General features: G+C 41.3%; 1 long non-coding RNA gene across 1 annotated transcript in view; it reads right to left on the bottom strand.

The window, feature by feature from the left end:
• The window catches only part of LOC141552158 (uncharacterized), a 57,874-nt gene that overhangs the window by 26,944 nt on the left and 12,965 nt on the right, over window positions 1–17,965 (bottom strand). Inside the window, exon 2 of the long non-coding RNA XR_012485080.1 lies at window positions 17,811–17,937. This is a non-coding gene — a long non-coding RNA (uncharacterized LOC141552158). The remainder of the gene's footprint in view (window positions 1–17,810; window positions 17,938–17,965) is intronic.

Raw genomic sequence — 17,965 nt, 5'->3', positions numbered from 1 at the left:
GGGAAACGGGATGAGGGGCCCAGTTCCAGGGCCCCAGGCAAAAAACACTTGGGGCATGATGGCAGCCGATGCCACACCCAGAGAGTGCCTCCAAGTCCAATACCCAGACATGATTAATCAGCTAGGAAGCCATCTGATGGGAGAAAGAGATTACACAATCAGTCAGCCAGGAAGCAACATGATGGGAGAAAGGGACTACAATTAGGGAGGATAGAGTTGTATGCAGCTGGGACAACTGAGATACCCCCTGGAGAGGTGAAATCTGTTCCTCTCCAACCTATGGATCCCTTGCCTCCAGGCACAGTAGGCTTGACCATTTCACCTCCTGAGAGTACTTACAAGACAGTGTTCATTCATACACTGATGTGGGAAACTGGGGAATGTGTAGATAATATCCCAGTCACTAACACAGGGAGACAATGTGTGACTTATCAACCAGGGGAAGTAGTAGCATTGGGTTTATTGATACAGACTCCTAATAAGCAACCTGGTGACAGTCACCCATGTTCTGACTCCAAGCAGAAAAACCCAGAAATATACTGGACAGCGGCTGTGACAGCTGACCGACATATGCTCACCAGCTATATAAATGGCATAGCATTAGAAGGACTGGTGGACACAGGTGCAGATCACACAGTCATTAGAGGTGCCAACTGGCCCAGTCACTGGCCAAAGATTAAGGCAGACACCTACATGTCTGGGGTAGGAGGATCAATAGCAGCTGAAGTTAGTACTACCACATTAAGATGGATATTTGAAGGTGAAACAGGAGTTTTTACTCCTTTTATAGTTGAAAAAATCCCCATCAATCTATGGGGAAGAGACATTTTACAACAATTAGGGTTAAAAATGAGTACTTCGGTTTTTTAGGCAGGGCTGCTGTTGAAGGCCTGCTAACACTTTCACCTATTCCTATCCAGTGGAAGACTGATACACCAATGTGGATAGAACAGTGGCCCTTAGGTAGCGATAAAATTCAGGCCTTACTAGACATAGTACAGGAACAACTTGACCAAGGACACTTACAACCTTCTTTAAGTCCTTGGAATTCCCCAGTATTTGTTGTAAAAAAGAAATCTGGAAAATGGAGGATGTTGACTGATTTAAGAAAGGTAAATGAACAGATGGAAACTATGGGAACTCTTCAACCTGGACTTCCATCTCCTACTCAGTTGCCTAGAGAATGGCCTCTGTGGGTTATAGACATTAAGGATTGTTTCTATTCTATCCCTCTAGATAAGGAGGATATGAAAAGATTTGCCTTTTCAGTGCCCAGCGTTAACTTAGCTGAGCCTTATAAAAGATATGAATGGACAGTTTTGCCACAGGGAATGAAAAACAGCCCTACTATGTGTCAAATGTATGTTGCTGCTGCTCTTAGTCCAGTAAGAAAAGCATTTCCAAAAGTAATGTTATTACATTACATGGATGATATATTGGGATGTGCACCTGAGGAACAAATGTTAGAAACATGTCTACAAAAAACCACAGAAACACTAAGGTATTATAAATTCCACATAGCTTCAGAAGAGATTCAAAGACATGCTCCTTTTCAATATTTAGGATATGAAGTATATCCTAAGGTGCTTACAGTACAAAAACTCTCAAGAACAGAGAAGCTAAACACCTTAAATGACTTCCAGAAATTGATAGGAGATATCCAATGGATGCGTCCCGTGCTAGGCTTGACTACCTGTCAATTGCAACCATTATATGACATTTTAAGGGGAGACAGCGCTTTAAATTCACCACGTCAGCTTACAAAAGAAGCTCCAGAGGCATCCAGGTAAGATTTATATTTTGCATTTCCACTCCCATAGTGGACTTCCAGGTCCTATTTTTGATGGTAATTCAAAGGCAGATAGCCTTCTAACCATGCTGGCCAGTACTCCTTTATTTCAGAAGCACAAGAATCTCATTCTAAATATCATCAGGTTGCCCGAGCTTTACGTTTGCAATTTGGAATAACAAGAGAAGAAGTTAGGAGCATAGTAAAAGCCTGTACAGCTTGCCTTCCTTTCCATGCTCCTACACTCCCTCCAGGGAAGAACCCTCGTGGTTTGAGACCCAATGAAATCTGGCAAATGGATGTGACCCATTATAAATCTTTTGGTCGTCTATCTTTTATCCATGTCATGGTAGACACCTGTAGCGAGCTATTGTCTCTAGAAGCTGCTGGATCGCTCTCTGGGAAGAGATCTGCTGTGTCTTCTACTCAAATCTCTCCGACAGATTCTTCTTCCTGTAACGAACCGTTGTCTCCAGGCAGTTGCTGTTAACTCTTGTCCAAAGAAGTGACTTCCCTTCCTGCAGAGAGCCCCGTCAAGCCTGATGCAATTCAGAGTCTCCTCTTTCTCTGAGAGTCCTCTTCTTTTATTCTCCCAGAGAATGGGCGTGGGATAATGCAAGGGCTTCTGGGAAGAACCACCCCAGCCAATGAGCTTGCCCCCTCTATCAAGTCAACCTGAGTTCTCACCTTGTAACTATCCAGACAACCTCAGTTCTCACTTAGTAATCCTAACATCTCCCCCTTTCTTTTGATTTAGAACATAGGACAGTCATGACCTTGAAACATAAATCCATCAATATGGGAAGTATTACAGATAATTACATAAATTACATAAGCACATAGTAACATAGTAACATAACACATGCTAGAAGTATATAACATAATCATAATCAAATAATCATAAATTGAAAATTTATAAATGTCCATAAGTCCATTGTCCATTAGTCTCATCTTGTGTGAGGAAGTCCAATGATTCCTGCTGGTTTTTAAAGTTCTTTAACAGTCTTCTTATTATCCATGATCTTTCAGTGTCAGATGTTTCTTAGATCTTCTCCTTTATTTTGAGGTCTTTCTCTTTTTCTGTCTCTCTCTGGTGGACAAGGCGAATATGACTCGTTGGCACCCATCTGATTCCTTCTCCTGCTGAAGAAATACAAGCAAACCCTCTCCCCCAGGCAGTTAACCTATCTGGTCCCTTCCATTCACCACTTTCTGGATCTCTCCACATCACCTGGCGATTATCTAAGGACAGTGGAGATGCTCTCACTGGACACTGCCCTTCTGGTGGGTTATAAAACCTGTCTGCTGGAGCCAGTGCATCTTTGTCAAAAATTAGAAAATTAATGGTATAGAGAACTAAATTTAGAAGTTCCCTAGGGCTACCTGTGGCTCCCCCTTTCTTTTGTTTTTGGAGGAGTGTCTTAATATCTCTGTTTCTTCTCTCTACTATTGCCTGCCCTTGAGGATTAAAGGGTATGCCCGTGGTATGTAAAATCTTATACTGTGCACAAAAGTGTGTAAAATGTTTGGACGTATATGCAGGTCCATTGTCTGTTTTTATTGCTTGTGGCACACCCATAATTGCAAAAGCTTGTATAAGGAATTCAGTGACCACTCGGGCTGTCTCTTTTGCTGCTGGCATTGCAAATGTGAATCCTGAAAAGGTGTCTACCACTACATGGATAAAAGATAGACGACCAAAAGATTTATAATGGGTCACATCCATTTGCCAGATTTCATTGGGTCTCAAACCACGAGGATTCTTCCCTGGAGGGAGTGTAGGAGCATGGAAAGGAAGACAAGCTGTACAGCTTTTTACTATGCTCCTAGCTTCCTCTCTTGTGATTCCAAATTGTAAACGTAAAGCTCGAGCAGCCTGATGATATTTAGAATGAGATTCTTGTGCTTCCTGAAATAAAGGACTACTAGCTAACATGGTTAGAAGGCTATCTGCCTTTGAATTTCCATCAAAAATGGGACCTGGAAGTCCACTATGTGAGTGGATATGCAAGATATAAATCTTGCCTGGATGTTTTCTCACTTGCTCTTGAAGTTCCTTAAAGAGCTGATAAATATTGGAGGCTGCAAATTTTATTTGGGCTGTGGCAATTCTTTGTACTACACCTACTGAATAGGCTGAATCAGTAATTATATTTACGTCTCCTGGGTAATAAGTGAGAGCTAGCATGATAGCAAATAATTCATTCTGTTGAGTGGATTGAAAAGGAGTCCTGATTACTCTCTTTATGGTTAAATCATGAGAGTATATGGCACAAATATTTTCTTTGGAGGCATCTGTAAAGATTGTTGGTCCTTTAAGAGGAACCTTAGAAACCTTTTCTTCAAAAATCCATCGCCAATTATGTAGTAGCCGGGTAATCTTTAATGGAGATCCATGTGCAAAATTTGGAGCGGTGGCCAATAAAATTTGCCATTCTGGGATGTTCTCACAGCATACATTAATCTGTGCGTTAGTATAGAATGTGTATATTTTTTCAGGACTTATCCCAGATAATTGTGTTACTCTCTTAATAGCCTTTAATAAAATCCTAGCCACAAGCACTGGGTAAGGTGTAAGGCTTTGTTCTGGTTGTGCTGGGAGGTTCACCCACTCAATCACTCTGTCTCCTTGATGAAGGACTGCTGTGGGTGCCTCTTTTGTAGCAAAAACTGATATTTCCAAGGGTTTTTGAGTGACTCTTTCAACCACATTGGATAAAGCCAGTTCAACTTCTCTCAAAGCCTTTTGTGCTTCTTTTGTAAGCTGGCGTGGTGAATTTAAAGCACTGTCTCCCCTTAAAATATCATATAGTGGTTGCAATTGACAGGTAGTCAAGCCTAGCACGGGACGCATCCATTGGATATCTCCTATCAATTTCTGGAAGTCATTTAAGGTGTTTAGCTTCTCTGTTCTTAAGGAGAGTTTTTGTACTGTAAGCACCTTAGGATATACTTCATATCCTAAATATTGAAAAGGAGCATGTCTTTGAATTTTTTCTGTAGCTATATGCAGTTTGTAGTACTTTAATGTTTCCATGGTCCTTTGTAGACATGCCTCTAACATTTGTTCCTCAGGTGCACATCCCAAAATATCATCCATATAATGTAACAATATTACTTTTGGAAAGGCTTTTCTTACTGGAGCAAGAGCAGCTGCAACATACATTTGGCACATAGTAGGGCTGTTTTTCATTCCCTGTGGCAAAACTGTCCATTCATATCTTTTATAAGGCTCAGCCAAATTAACACTAGGCACTGAAAAAGCAAATCTTTTCATATCCTCCTTATCTAGAGGAATAGAATAGAAACAATCCTTAATGTCTATAACCCATAGAGGCCATTCTCTTGGCAACTGAGTAGGAGATGGAAGTCCAGGCTGAAGAGTTCCCATAGTTTCCATCTGTTCATTTACTCTTCTTAGATCAGTTATCATCCTCCATTTTCCAGATTTCTTTTTCACCACAAATACTGGGGAATTCCAAGGACTTAGAGAAGGCCGCAAGTGTCCTTGGTCAAGTTGTTCTTGCACTATGTCTAATAAGGCCTGAATTTTATCACTTCTTAAGGGCCACTGTTCTACCCACACTGGTGAATCAGTTTTCCACTGAATAGGAACTGGTGAAAGTGCAGGTAGGCCTTCAACAGCAGCCCTGCCTAAAAAGCCGAAGTGCTTATTTGTAATCCTATCTGCTGTAAAATGTCTCTTCCCCACAGATTGATGGGGATTTTTTCAACCACAAAAGGAGTAAAAGCTCCTGTTTCTCCTTCAAATACCCATCTCAAAGGCCTAGCACTAACTTCTGCTGCTATTGATCCTCCCACCCCAGTCATATAGGTGTCTGCTTTAATCTTTGGCCAGTGACCGGGCCAATTGGCACCTCTAATAACTGTACGATCTGCACCCGTGTCTACCAATCCTTCAAATGGTATTCCGTTTATATAAATAGTAAGCATAGGTCGGTCAGCTGTCACAGCTGCTGTCCAATATATTCCTGGATTTTGTTCATTGGAGTCAAAATCTAGGCGACTATCACTAGATTGCTTATTAGGGGTCCGTAACAATAAGGCTGATGCTACTACTTCTCCTGGTTGATAAATCACACGTTGTCTGCCTGTGTTAGTGACTGGGATATTAGATACACATTCTCCAGTCTCCCACATCAGTGTATGGATGGACACTGTTTTGTAGGCACTCTCAGAAGGTGAAATGGTCAAGCCTACTGTGCCTGGAGGCAAAGGATCCATAGGCTCAACAGGAACAGATTTCACTTCTCCAGGGAGTATCTCGGTAGTCTCTACTGCACACAACTCTATTTTTCCTAATTTCAATCCCTTTCTTCCATCTGATTGCCTTTTGGCTGATTGATCGTGTCTTAAAATTCTCTGGATGTAACCTCGGCTGCCATCATGCCCCACTTGGGGGGCTGAAGCTGGGTCCCACCTGTCATTTCCCTGGGTCAATCTACATTCGGAGGCCCAGTGGAGGCCCTTGTGACATTTTGGACATGGAGTTTTAGGTCTTCTCTCACCCTGTCTTCTCACTGTATCTCCATATCTACACTGAGCTCTTAGATGCCCAATTTTTCCACATTGAAAACATCGCCGAGTTTCTCTAGAAGTCCCTTGCCAGGAGGGACCCTGCCTTTCCACATTCATCATTGTCCGGGTGTAAAAAGCATTTGTTTCCACTGTAGCACAGCGTCTTATGATCTCCTCTAAAGGAGCATCTTTGTCTAATCCCCATATAATTCTTTTGCAAATCTCATTGGCATTTTCCTTAGCCAGATGTCTGGTCATTATTTCTGTAGCTGAATTTTCTCCAATAGTTCTTTTGACAGCAGTTTGCAAACGTCCCACAAAATCTGCAAAAGGTTCATTGGGACCTTGCTGTATTTTAGTGAAAGCCTCTCCACGATCTTTCTGTCCAGGAAGGACACCCCAAGCTTTTATTGCAGCCTTAGCAATTTGCTCATATATTGTCATGGTATAATTAATCTGTTCCGAATTCTCTCCATACTGACCTTCACCAGCTAAGTGCTCAAAAGTGAATTGTGTGTTAACTCCTATTTCCAAATTGCATCTGACTTGAATTTTACATAATTCATGAAATTCCGCAAGCCATAATAAATTTTCTCCAGGTTCCAGACATGTCCTTGCTATGGATTTCCAATCATTCGGGGTTAGGACTTCATAAGACAAACCATCTAGTAACATTTTGACATAAGCTGATGTAGCCCCATAAAGGGTACAACCTTTTTTCAAATCCTTAATTGTATTCAAATCTAAAGGTGCATATCTTCTCCTTTTTTTACCTACAGAGTCAGTATTTTCAATCACAGGATATGCATGTATAAAATCACTTATATCCTGTCCTTCTCTCTTAGCTTTAACCAATGCTTTTTCTAATCTTGTCATAGGCTTAGGCTTCTTCACAGGCAATTCTGTTTGTGTTTCTGCCTCTTCCCCTCTTTCTTCCTCCATCTCTGAAGGTGGGGTTGATGTGGGCCTGTCAATAATCTGTTCTCTAGGCAGGGTTGAAGCTTCTTCAAGAGAATCATACCATAATTCCTCATTTAAATCCTCTTGCTCTAGGGAAAGATCTTGATCTTTCCTTTTTTCCTCACACTTCCTCCTCTGTTCATTTTTAGAACTTTTCCTTCTCCTACAACTTGCTTGATAGTTTAAGGCTAATTGAACTATGTTGTAGATATAAAATACTTCTGCAGAAATTGAACGAGGCCCATTTTTTGCTTGAAATTCTTTCATTTCATATCCCACTAGCTTCCATTTATCTACATCTATCTTTTCTTCCTCTAAGAACCAAGGAGATGTGCGTCTTAATGCAGCCAAGAGTTTAGCAATCTGTACCCAGGTTACAAGTAAACTCTGCTCCTCAATTATGTTGATTATACTCTCTATAGTACCACTCCTGAATGGGGGTGGAGCTGAGGTTTCTTCTGGGGCTGGGGATGAGTCGGCTGAGGTCCAGGGATTGAATATAGCTAACATCTGCCCCATTTCAGCTATAAGAGATTCCTGGTTTAGCCCTTAACAAGTTAAGTTCCTTATTTATCTATTAGCACGCTCACTTAATCTTTAACAAAGTTTCCTCGTTACTCACGGTTCTGGGTCAGAGAGACTGAGATCTAGATCGGAAGCTTTTCCACTGGAATCAGGACCGTGTCTGTCCCTGTTCGGGCGCCAAAATGCGAAGGTCTGGTCTAGCTCCTCTTGTCAGGATAAGCAAATGTCCTTGCCCCACGTTGGGCGCCAATTGTAGCGAGCTATTGTCTCTAGAAGCTGCTGGATCGCTCTCTGGGAAGAGATCTGCTGTGTCTTCTACTCAAATCTCTCCGACAGATTCTTCTTCCTGTAACGAACCGTTGTCTCCAGGCAGTTGCTGTTAACTCTTGTCCAAAGAAGTGACTTCCCTTCCTGCAGAGAGCCCCGTCAAGCCTGATGCAATTCAGAGTCTCCTCTTTCTCTGAGAGTCCTCTTCTTTTATTCTCCCAGAGAATGGGCGTGGGATAATGCAAGGGCTTCTGGGAAGAACCACCCCAGCCAATGAGCTTGCCCCCTCTATCAAGTCAACCTGAGTTCTCACCTTGTAACTATCCAGACAACCTCAGTTCTCACTTAGTAATCCTAACAGACACCTTTTCAGGATTCACATTTGCAGTGCCAAGAGCAAAAGAGACAGTCTGAGTGGTAACTGAATTCCTTATACAAGCATTTGCAATTATGGGTGTGCCACAAGCAATAAAAACAGACAATGGATCTGCATATACTTCTAAACATTTTGCACACTTTTGTGCACAGTATAAGATTTTACATACCAAGGGCATACCCTTTAATCCTCAAGGGCAGGCAATAGTAGAGAGAAGAAACAGAGATATTAAGATACTCCTCCAAAAACAAAAGAAAGGGGGAGCCACGGGTAACCCTAGAGAACTTCTAAATTTAGTTCTCTATACCATTAATTTTTTAATTTTTGACAAAGATGCACTGGCTCCAGCAGACAGGTTTTATAACCCACCAGAAGGGCAGTGTCCAGTGTGAGCAGCTCCACTGTTGTTAGATAATCGCCAGGTGATGTGGAAAGACCCAGAAAGTAGTGAATGGAAGGGACCAGATAGGTTAACTGCTTGGGGGAGAGGGTTTGCTTGTATCTCTACAGATGGAGAAGGAATCAGATGGGTGCCCATGAGCCGTATTCACCTTGTCCATCGGAGAGAGACAGAGCAGACCCTTGAAACGAAGGAGAAGACCCAAGAAACATCAGGTGGTTCCATTGCTGGCTGTGCCCACCACTGAAAGAACCTGGCAGTTATGGCATTTGGCCCATGGACATCAAAAACTGTAGGACTTGAAAGCCCTCAGGAATCACTGGATTCTCTGAGACATCATAAGACTATTGTAGGACTTGAAAATCCTCAGGAATCATTGGATTCTCTGAGACATCATAAGACTATTGTAGGACTTGAAAATCCTCAGGAATCATTAGATTCTCTGAGACATCATAAGACTATTGTAGGACTTGAAAATCCTCAGGAATCATAGGATTCTCTGAGGCATCATAAGACTGTTGCTGGACTTCAAAACCTGTTGGGATCATTGGATTCCCTAACATATAAAAAGACTGATGTGGGATTTCAAAAACTTGTGGGGATCATTGGATTCCCTAATACATGAAGCAATGGACAATAGATTGGTTTTGGACTATCTCTTGGTTGCTGAAGAAAGCGTGTATGTGTGACTGATATTCACATACCCTCCTTCTAGGACTTCTGGAAATCTCTTACAATACCATGTTGATTTATAGTATTTGTTATATCACTACTTGCATGTACAATTCCTGTTTGTTACACCACATCGAGTCTGCACTGACTGTGGGGAGAGTCACCACTAATAGCCTCTGCGTAATTGCTATGTGCTTGTGTAATAACTCCCATGTTGATGGGTTTGTGCATACTTGTCTCTAATAAGGCCCTTCAATCCAGAAACCCGCTAGCAAATCCCCACTTCTCTTTGGTGCTTTTCATCTCCCTTCCTGAGATGTCAGGGAGGGCATGATTATCTCCTTTTTAGTGCTTTCATCTCCTCTCCTGAGAAGTCAGGGGGGGGCGTGATCACCTCCTTTTTGGGGTTCTCATCTCCCTGAAAAGTTAGGGATGGCGCGACCTCCTGTGGTCTAAAACAAAAGAAAGCGGGAGATGTAAAGGGCTAGAACTGAGCAATGCACTTAGATAATGAAGCATGTGAGACTAATTGCCAATTGGAAGGTTCCCTATTAACTTGTTTGAAGGTTGACCCTCCCCAGCTGTTCTGTGCTGACTTGATTGGTGGGACAAAGAGGGGGAAGTGACTTGTGTGGGAGGAGTAAGAGAAACTTGGGTGGTGGAATTCACGCTCACTCGTACTCGTGACCTGGCGTTGGAGGGGATGGTAAAGATCAAGAATAAAGACGTTTAGTGATCCTGACTCCGGCTGATTTCTGGGAAGACAGAGTTCCAGCAAGGGGAAAGTCCTCTCCTCCTCTGGGATGCTCCTTCCTCTCCAGCTTCATCGTTTGAGGACCCGAGCCTGGCCCAAGCAGGGACTGGGTCAAAGGCAGACACCCAAAGTGGAGTGAAATTAGAACAGTTTTAATGTGAGAGCCCCAAATAGCAGTCGCCCAGACTATAAACAGAAGGGCCATCAGGAGGGAACTAAGAAGATGGAATGGGGGAGCTGAGCATCTCTATGCAGAAGTAAAGAGGAAAGGACTCTTTGGGGGGCTTCTGGCTTTCTCTTAGTTTTCAGAGAGGTTTAGAATTAAAGCCTCGCAAGGTTAGGTATGACCCCTCTTGATACATTTGTGAGTCCTTCAAGGGTGGGAACAACAGGACCCAGATATAAAAACCAGGGACCAGAGGGAGGAACATGACAAAATGGAGTCTCTTTGGTTGCTTTGCTATACACGTATGGAGCCTGGAGCAAGAGAGCATGGGCCCTGGGAACCTCGAACTTCCTCCTCAGGTGAGTGCAGTCCATCCACAAGACCTGACCAACCTCAGCAGTCACAACCATTTTTATAGACAGGGGGGATGGGCTGGGAAGCTGCAGGACCTTACACTGGGTCATTTCTTTACAAAAACACACATCAGGAAGAACACAGTAGTAACAACACTGCCCTGCCCTTTTTCTGCATTTCCAATTGATTGCTTGTGCTCTTAGTATTTTGGGGACAGAGACACACACCACACAGCCCCTAGATACCTTTCTTATTTCACAGACTGATGAGCATTGTGAATCTCCATTCCAGAGGTATCAGGTCTGTTCCACCACCCAAAGTCTCTCCCCTTCATCTTGGGTTCCTGTATGCATTCCATGTAGCCCCTGAAAAAACCCTTCACAGGAGCAGCTAGGTGGTGCAGTGGATAGAGCACCAGCCCCGAAGTCAGGACCACCTGAGTTCAAATTTGACCTCAAACACTTAACACTTTCTGGCTGTGTGACCCCACTTTGCTTCAGGAAAGAGAGACACAGAGACAGAGAGAAAGAGAAAACCCTTCACAGAGTTTGGTCTGATTAGGCCGGGAGCTGAAACTGGAAATCTTCCCCAGCTCTTGTCTGTGCAGTGTGGTCATCAAAGCAGCAAGTGTCCTGCTGTGGCTGCTCCTGTCTTAGTTCCCACAAGCCTTCCCAGGTATCCCCAAAGCCTTCCCCTAACCACTTTTTAGAAACAGTCATTAAACACTGAGAAAGACGCTATGTCCAAGCTTAGGAGTTCTAGTACAGAGAGCTCTGGGGCCATCCTGCTGCTCTGGTACTTCTAAGATCCACCTTGGCACAAGGACTGATCTCTACCATTCCAAAGAAGCTGCTAGGATTCTCCTCGCCTCTGTTGTTCCTGGGCACCAAGACTGTGTGCCCTGGTACTATACAAACTGGTTTTCTGGTGGTTTAATTTAACTCCCCCAGGCAGAATGCCAGGAACTGGCAGAGAGGATGAGAAGAACAGGGAGAAAAGGAAGCATTGAAAGAGCCACATTCATGTGTCATGGCACTTGAGACAGTTTCCTAAAAATCGTGGCTCTGCCACAGACTGCAGCAGGCCCTGGGTTGATGTGGAAGATGTAAAATGGAGGGAACTGACTCTAGCAATTGTTTTGTTTAAATGTTCAGCATACATCAGACACTCATTCATCTATAGGTAAAAGGAGATTTGCTTGAAAGGGCATTCAGTATGGACACGAGTTCCTTAGGTTCAATACACAAGGCCCCTCTTGCCTCCATGTGGGAGCTCCTGTGTTCAGCAGAGCAGGGGGTGGCAATGTGCCATCTTGGGAAGGCTGTCATATCTGAAGGACTCTGGTGTCGCAATGGCAGATCTTTAGGTTTCCAGGCAGCCATGCTAATTTGTCCAGAGGCTCTCAGAATATACCTGGAAGGGAGGCACATGGAGCCTTTGCCCACTATATAAGTCTTCTCCTGGGCACCTTTGTCACCTTTCAGGGTAAATAACAAAACTGTCCCAACCATGTGTCATGGGAAAGACAGAATTCCAGGAAATGATGGCCCTTCCTCCAAGGCTGAGAGGCTCAATGGGGAGGGTGCTGCCTTTTCTAGTCTTCTCCTGAGTAGTCAGCCTAACTTCAAGACTGCCTGAAAGAAGAAAACTGGCAATTATTTTTAAAGATTAACCTTCTCTCTCTTTCCTTTATACCATGCTCTCCATTGAGAAAAAAAAAAACCCTTTCACAAAAATGTATGTAGTCAAGCTAAACAAAATGTCTTATTGTTCATATAGAAAGAATAATATCTCAGCGTATGCTTTGAATATCCCTTCTCTATTACAAAGTAGGCAGTGTGTCATCAAGAGGCCTCGGGAATTCACTGATTATTGCATTGCTTAGACCTCCCATGTATTGATGCATGTGTGTACAAAAACATGTGTATTGTGGGTCTGTGCCCACATGTACATACATGTGGGATTATATGTTCATGAGTGCACATTCGAGCCAAATGTAATTTCTCATTGGTTATTCAAATAATGTTATATCTCAAGGTGTAGGAAACTTGTCATCTTGAATCCTCAGGAACTGATTTATCAGTGTTTCCTATGTATGCACACATATATTTGTATCAACAAGATCCATCTTCTCATTTTTTTCACCTTCTTCCCCTCCACTGAGAACACACAAAAAAAGCAAACCCATTACACATAACACTTAATCAATCTGAAAAATTTTAGAAATCCACTTGCCTATGTCCTAAAAAACATTTCTCATACATCAGAGCCTTGCATGTTTAAATGGTAGTAACCAGCATGTTTTAACATCGTTTCTCAGGAATTGTATTCCATTGCATTTATGGCCCTTATTCATGCATTCCCCATTCATAGGTAATCCCTCAGATTGCCTTATCACCTCAAAAAGAGCAATACATAAAACTGCACTATTGTCTTTCTACCCAAGTTACTTTTACCTTCTGAATCTAATTCTTACCATGCAACAAGAAATTCGGTTTTACACACATATATTGTATCTAGGATATTCTGTAACACTTTTAACATGTATGGGATTGCCTGTCATCTAGGGGAGGGAGTAGAAGGAGGGAGGGGAAAATTCGGAACAGAAGTGAGTACAAGGGATAATGTAAAAAAATTACCCGTGCATATGTACTGTCAAAAAAAATTATGAAACTAATTTTAAAAAAAAGAATACATATTCTTATACATCCTTTGAATTTGCTTTGCTTAGGACTAATGCCTTTCTTAATCTTCCCTCTAACTCTCCCTCCCATTTTTTTCCTTCACCCTTATCACTGCTGAGTAAATTCTATTTCTCCATGGAGCTCTATGTTGTGTGCATCTTTCCTTCCTTGGCCTAGATGAGTGAGGTTCAGGCATCAGATGTCGCCCCTCACTCCTTGTTTGTAGAGATGTCTACTTGTGACCTGACCTGAGACAACATTTCCTAGCCCTCCTTTCTCTCCACCCTCTTCCCCTCTTTCCAGTCTCTCCCCAAGATCATCAAGACATAACAGAACCACTTCCAGCTTCATTCTACTATGATTCCCTCTGTGAGCCCCCAAAGGGCCCTGAGGGGACACATGTCATCTCCCTCTAATTGAATATAACAAGCTTGTCTTTTTGAGTCCTTGAGGCTAGTTCATCCTGGATTACTTTTTGGAATTTCTCTTCACTTGTGTTTAAGCTTCTAAAGTTTTCTCCATTTACATTTTTTTCCCTTAGGAATACTTGAAAGTACTTTCATTAAAGGTCCTTTTCTCCTGGTAGCATTATATTTGTTTTTGCTTCATAAATCACTCTTGAACATAAGATCATGTCCTTTGCCTCCTGTCATATCATATCCTATTCTCAGATCTCTGCTGCTTAATGAGACTTGCTGCCAAATTGCATCTGGTCTTAACCGAAGCTCCTTGGAATTTGAATTGTACTGGACTTTCTGGCTGCTTGAAGGATTTTTCTCATTGACTTAGAAGCTCTTCATTTTGGCAATGATTTCCTGGGAATTTTCATTCTGACATCTCTTTCAGGAAGTTGCTAAGGTTCCAGATCAATAAAGAATTCTGAGAGGTTTTCTCTTGATCATCAGGAGCTTTATTCACATAAAAGTTATTGGAGAGGCTCTCAGAGTGAGAGATCAAAGGAGTTTGCCTATATTGGGAAATTTTGGTACTTTGCCAAGGCTCCTAGAACTGGAAAGGGATCCAAGGCATGGTCTTTTATGACCTCTAAGATAGTTGCTTAATGGACTTTATTTGGAAAAGAAATGTTCTTTTGACTGTCCAAAGGTATGAAAAGAATAGAGGATCTGAGTTCAAATCTGGTCTCAGACACTTAACACTTCCTAGCTGTGTGACCCTGGGCAAGTCTCAAAAAATAAAAAATAAATAATAAATAAATAAAGATAAAAGATATATTGGGACAAAAGATATATTGTATCTATGATGCTTTTTAGATTGATAGGCTGATGATACAAAGTTCTACCTTGCTGTCTTTTCTAACCTAACTTGTTTTTACTTTGAGATATCTTAAATATTTTCTTCCCTTTTTGAAAGTCTCTTGAATTTGCCTTGTGGCTAGTTTCTCAAGATATTTGGTCATCTCTTTTGCTTTCGTCCCATTCCACATTTCTTCATCCCCTTTATTCCTTTTAGTTCTCTTGTAGATTCCCCTTCCTCTCTTGTCCTTTGACTACTCCTCTTCATTAGTTTTCTAATTTCATCCATTTTTCTTTCCCTTTTTAACAAAGATTTCTCTCCCTCTTCTCATTGTCCATATTCCCTTTCCATATTGACTAGAATCTCATTCTCTGCTTTGTAACTCCTCTACTCACCTGGTCTTTGTTTTTACCCTGTACACTTCATATAATCAAAGCCTTTAAGGTATCCAATCTGAGATCAGTGCTGTTGGTGCATTCTTTCATTGACTGTAGGCCAACCCCACAGACATCTTCCTTTCAGAATACTGTGTATCAAAGCAGATGTCAGAGAAAACTGATTCATAGCAGGGAACATCCCCTCCAGATATTCATCCTCTCTTGTCTTTTCATTTTCCCTCTACATTCTCCTAGAAATCGCAATCCTGTGTCCATGCTCTCCTAGTCCTCCAAGTGCTAGTTCCTTCCCAGGAGTGACAACTCCTAAACCCCCAAGGGTTTAATAGGGTGAGTTTCCATATCTTCCATAAGAATATTTATCAGTGGAACCAACCCCCCAAAATCAGACCTCCTTCCTTGCTTCATCTTTTCCACCCTCCTCCTAGACTATTCATGTGGTCTTCTCCTTAGAAATCTCAAAAGTATAAAAAAGCAATAAATTTCTCAGTTGTTCAGAAATAAAATGATAAAATAAAATACTATAAAAATATGAAATATGCTTTATAGAAATATGAAATGTGATTTATAGAAAGACCATCATGAGATCAGGGTAGCAATTCCTAGTCAAAAAAAAAAATATGTAAAAAATTCATGATGGCCATTCCCTTTGGCAAAAGATGGTTTATTTAGGAGAAGAAGTTATAGACAAATGAAGAAATGGATTAACCACCAACAGCAGAAAATGTGAGAGTTGGGAGAGCAATATGGTTATCAAGGAAAAGAGTTTGGAGGACTCCATTGATGGAATATGTCATGAGGGCCGAGGAAATGTCTTTCCATTGTAAGACATTTCTTATTATAAGACATTCTCCATAATAATAATTCCATAACTTCTCAGCTTTCTTGTAACCGATCCTAAAAAATGCTTTTCTCAAAAATTAATCAGACTCTTAATAACCAAGGATTTAAGAGTTGACTCACACTCACAAAGTATATGACCTCCAGCAAATCCCTTTACTGTGTTTGTTTCCTCCTATAAATTCAAAAGGGTTGGGCTTTTTAATTCTCAAGTGTTTTTCATCTATATATCTTATAGCTTTTGATGGTTTAAGAGTTGGTGACATTCAAGAATGTGGCTGTGGACTTCACCCAGGAGGAGTGGGGCCGCTTGGATAATTCTCAGGAGTTGTACAAGGAGGTCATGCTGGAGAATGCCTAGACCTGCTCTCCCTGGGTAAGGGCACTTCCTCTGATAATTCCCGAGTCTCCAAATCAGAGGGATTATCTCCAATCCCCAGTGAGCAGAATTTTTTTTGTATTTTTTTTTTGGGGGGAAAGGTTAGAGAAGCTTATCAATAAAAAAAAGGGAAATTTCTGGTCTTTGCATTGTTGAATAGGACCCTGAGCATGTTTTTTGTTACTCCTGGAGCTCTCTCTTACCAATTCTAGACAGTTTCATGTCAAAGATCAACTCAGAATGAAAGCATCTCTAACATAGATGTAATCTCAGAGATTATTTTATTTAAACTCTATCTGAACACAAATTTTGTTTGCCAACCCTGCTCAGGCAGCTTTACCCTACACCTCATTTCCTCTATAGGATGGTTCTAGCATTTGGAATAATCTTTTTAACAAGCATCAATTTGTAGCCTAAAGTACCTACTTGTCTCTAATATAGGAAATTTCTCCTTAAGCTTCCCTCAAATTCCACCACAAGTGGTGGGAAACAAATGGAAGGGAATAAGCATTTCTTTACAGCTACTATTTTTTCAGGTTCTATGCCACATGCTTTAAAGAAAAGATGCTATTTGCATCCAGAGAAAAGGGGGGGAAGAGGTTTGACTCTTTCTCAGAAAAGATTGTACAACAGGGTAATGTGACATATCATATTTGGGGTTATATGCTTTATAAGCATTAGTGGGTAAGTACAGACTGATACGTGTGAACATATCTGGTGAATCTCAAAATGGAGAACCAAGTTACAAAATTCTCTCCATCTTCATCTCTAATTGATTTCAATGCCTGGGAATTCCAGTTCCCAAAAAAGATGTGACCTTTTAACCAAAGGGAAGCACTTTGGATACTTAATTCATCATCATGACAACTCTAGGACTTGATGTGATTGTTATGCCCATTTTATAGACAAAATGTTTTGATTGATACAAAAATGGGTTCTGCCAATTCACTGTAAGTTTATGAGATGGTATTGAAATGCAGGTCTTCATGATTAAAGTCCCTATTCACTGTACCACCAACTGCATTCTGATTTTGAAACAAATAAGAGGAAAATGCTCACACATTTGTGGTCAAAAATAGGAGAAAAAATGGACAAACTCCCATTCTTTAAACTCTAGCCAGTCAAAAGGAATTGCTAATTAGTGTTTAAAAAAATTATATTTCTATTGACTCATGACAAATATGGCATTACATGACAATGTACTTGAGGGTCAATTGTAAATATTGCTTTATATATTTTTTAATATTTACCAATAGTCACCAACTTTGAAAGGATAGAATATTTTCAGATATAACTTTGTTTTTTTCTACCACTGGTAATATGGCTATATTCTCAGTGCATAATATATCCTACTGCATAATCAACCCATGTAGCGAACCAATTGCTTTTGCAAACTGCTAGACAGAAGAACAGTAACATAAATAGAGGATGAGTTCAAATTATAATAGACGCTTACACATTTCAAGGAGCAGCAATTGAAGATCTGTTTTTCTAGAAAGGTTGTGGTCTTCCATGATGATTTCATGATGGTCTCTAATGTGCCTGCCTCCTGACTGTGAGTTCCAAGTAGCCTGCCAGCACTGCTGCAAAAATGAAAGTCCAGTTAACATC

The sequence above is a fragment of the Sminthopsis crassicaudata genome, chromosome 1, assembly GCF_048593235.1.
Source record: "Sminthopsis crassicaudata isolate SCR6 chromosome 1, ASM4859323v1, whole genome shotgun sequence".
Classification (NCBI taxonomy): Eukaryota; Metazoa; Chordata; class Mammalia; order Dasyuromorphia; family Dasyuridae; genus Sminthopsis; species Sminthopsis crassicaudata.
The sequence above is the reverse complement of the archived record's forward strand: the minus strand, read 5'-3'. Positions and strand labels throughout refer to the sequence as shown.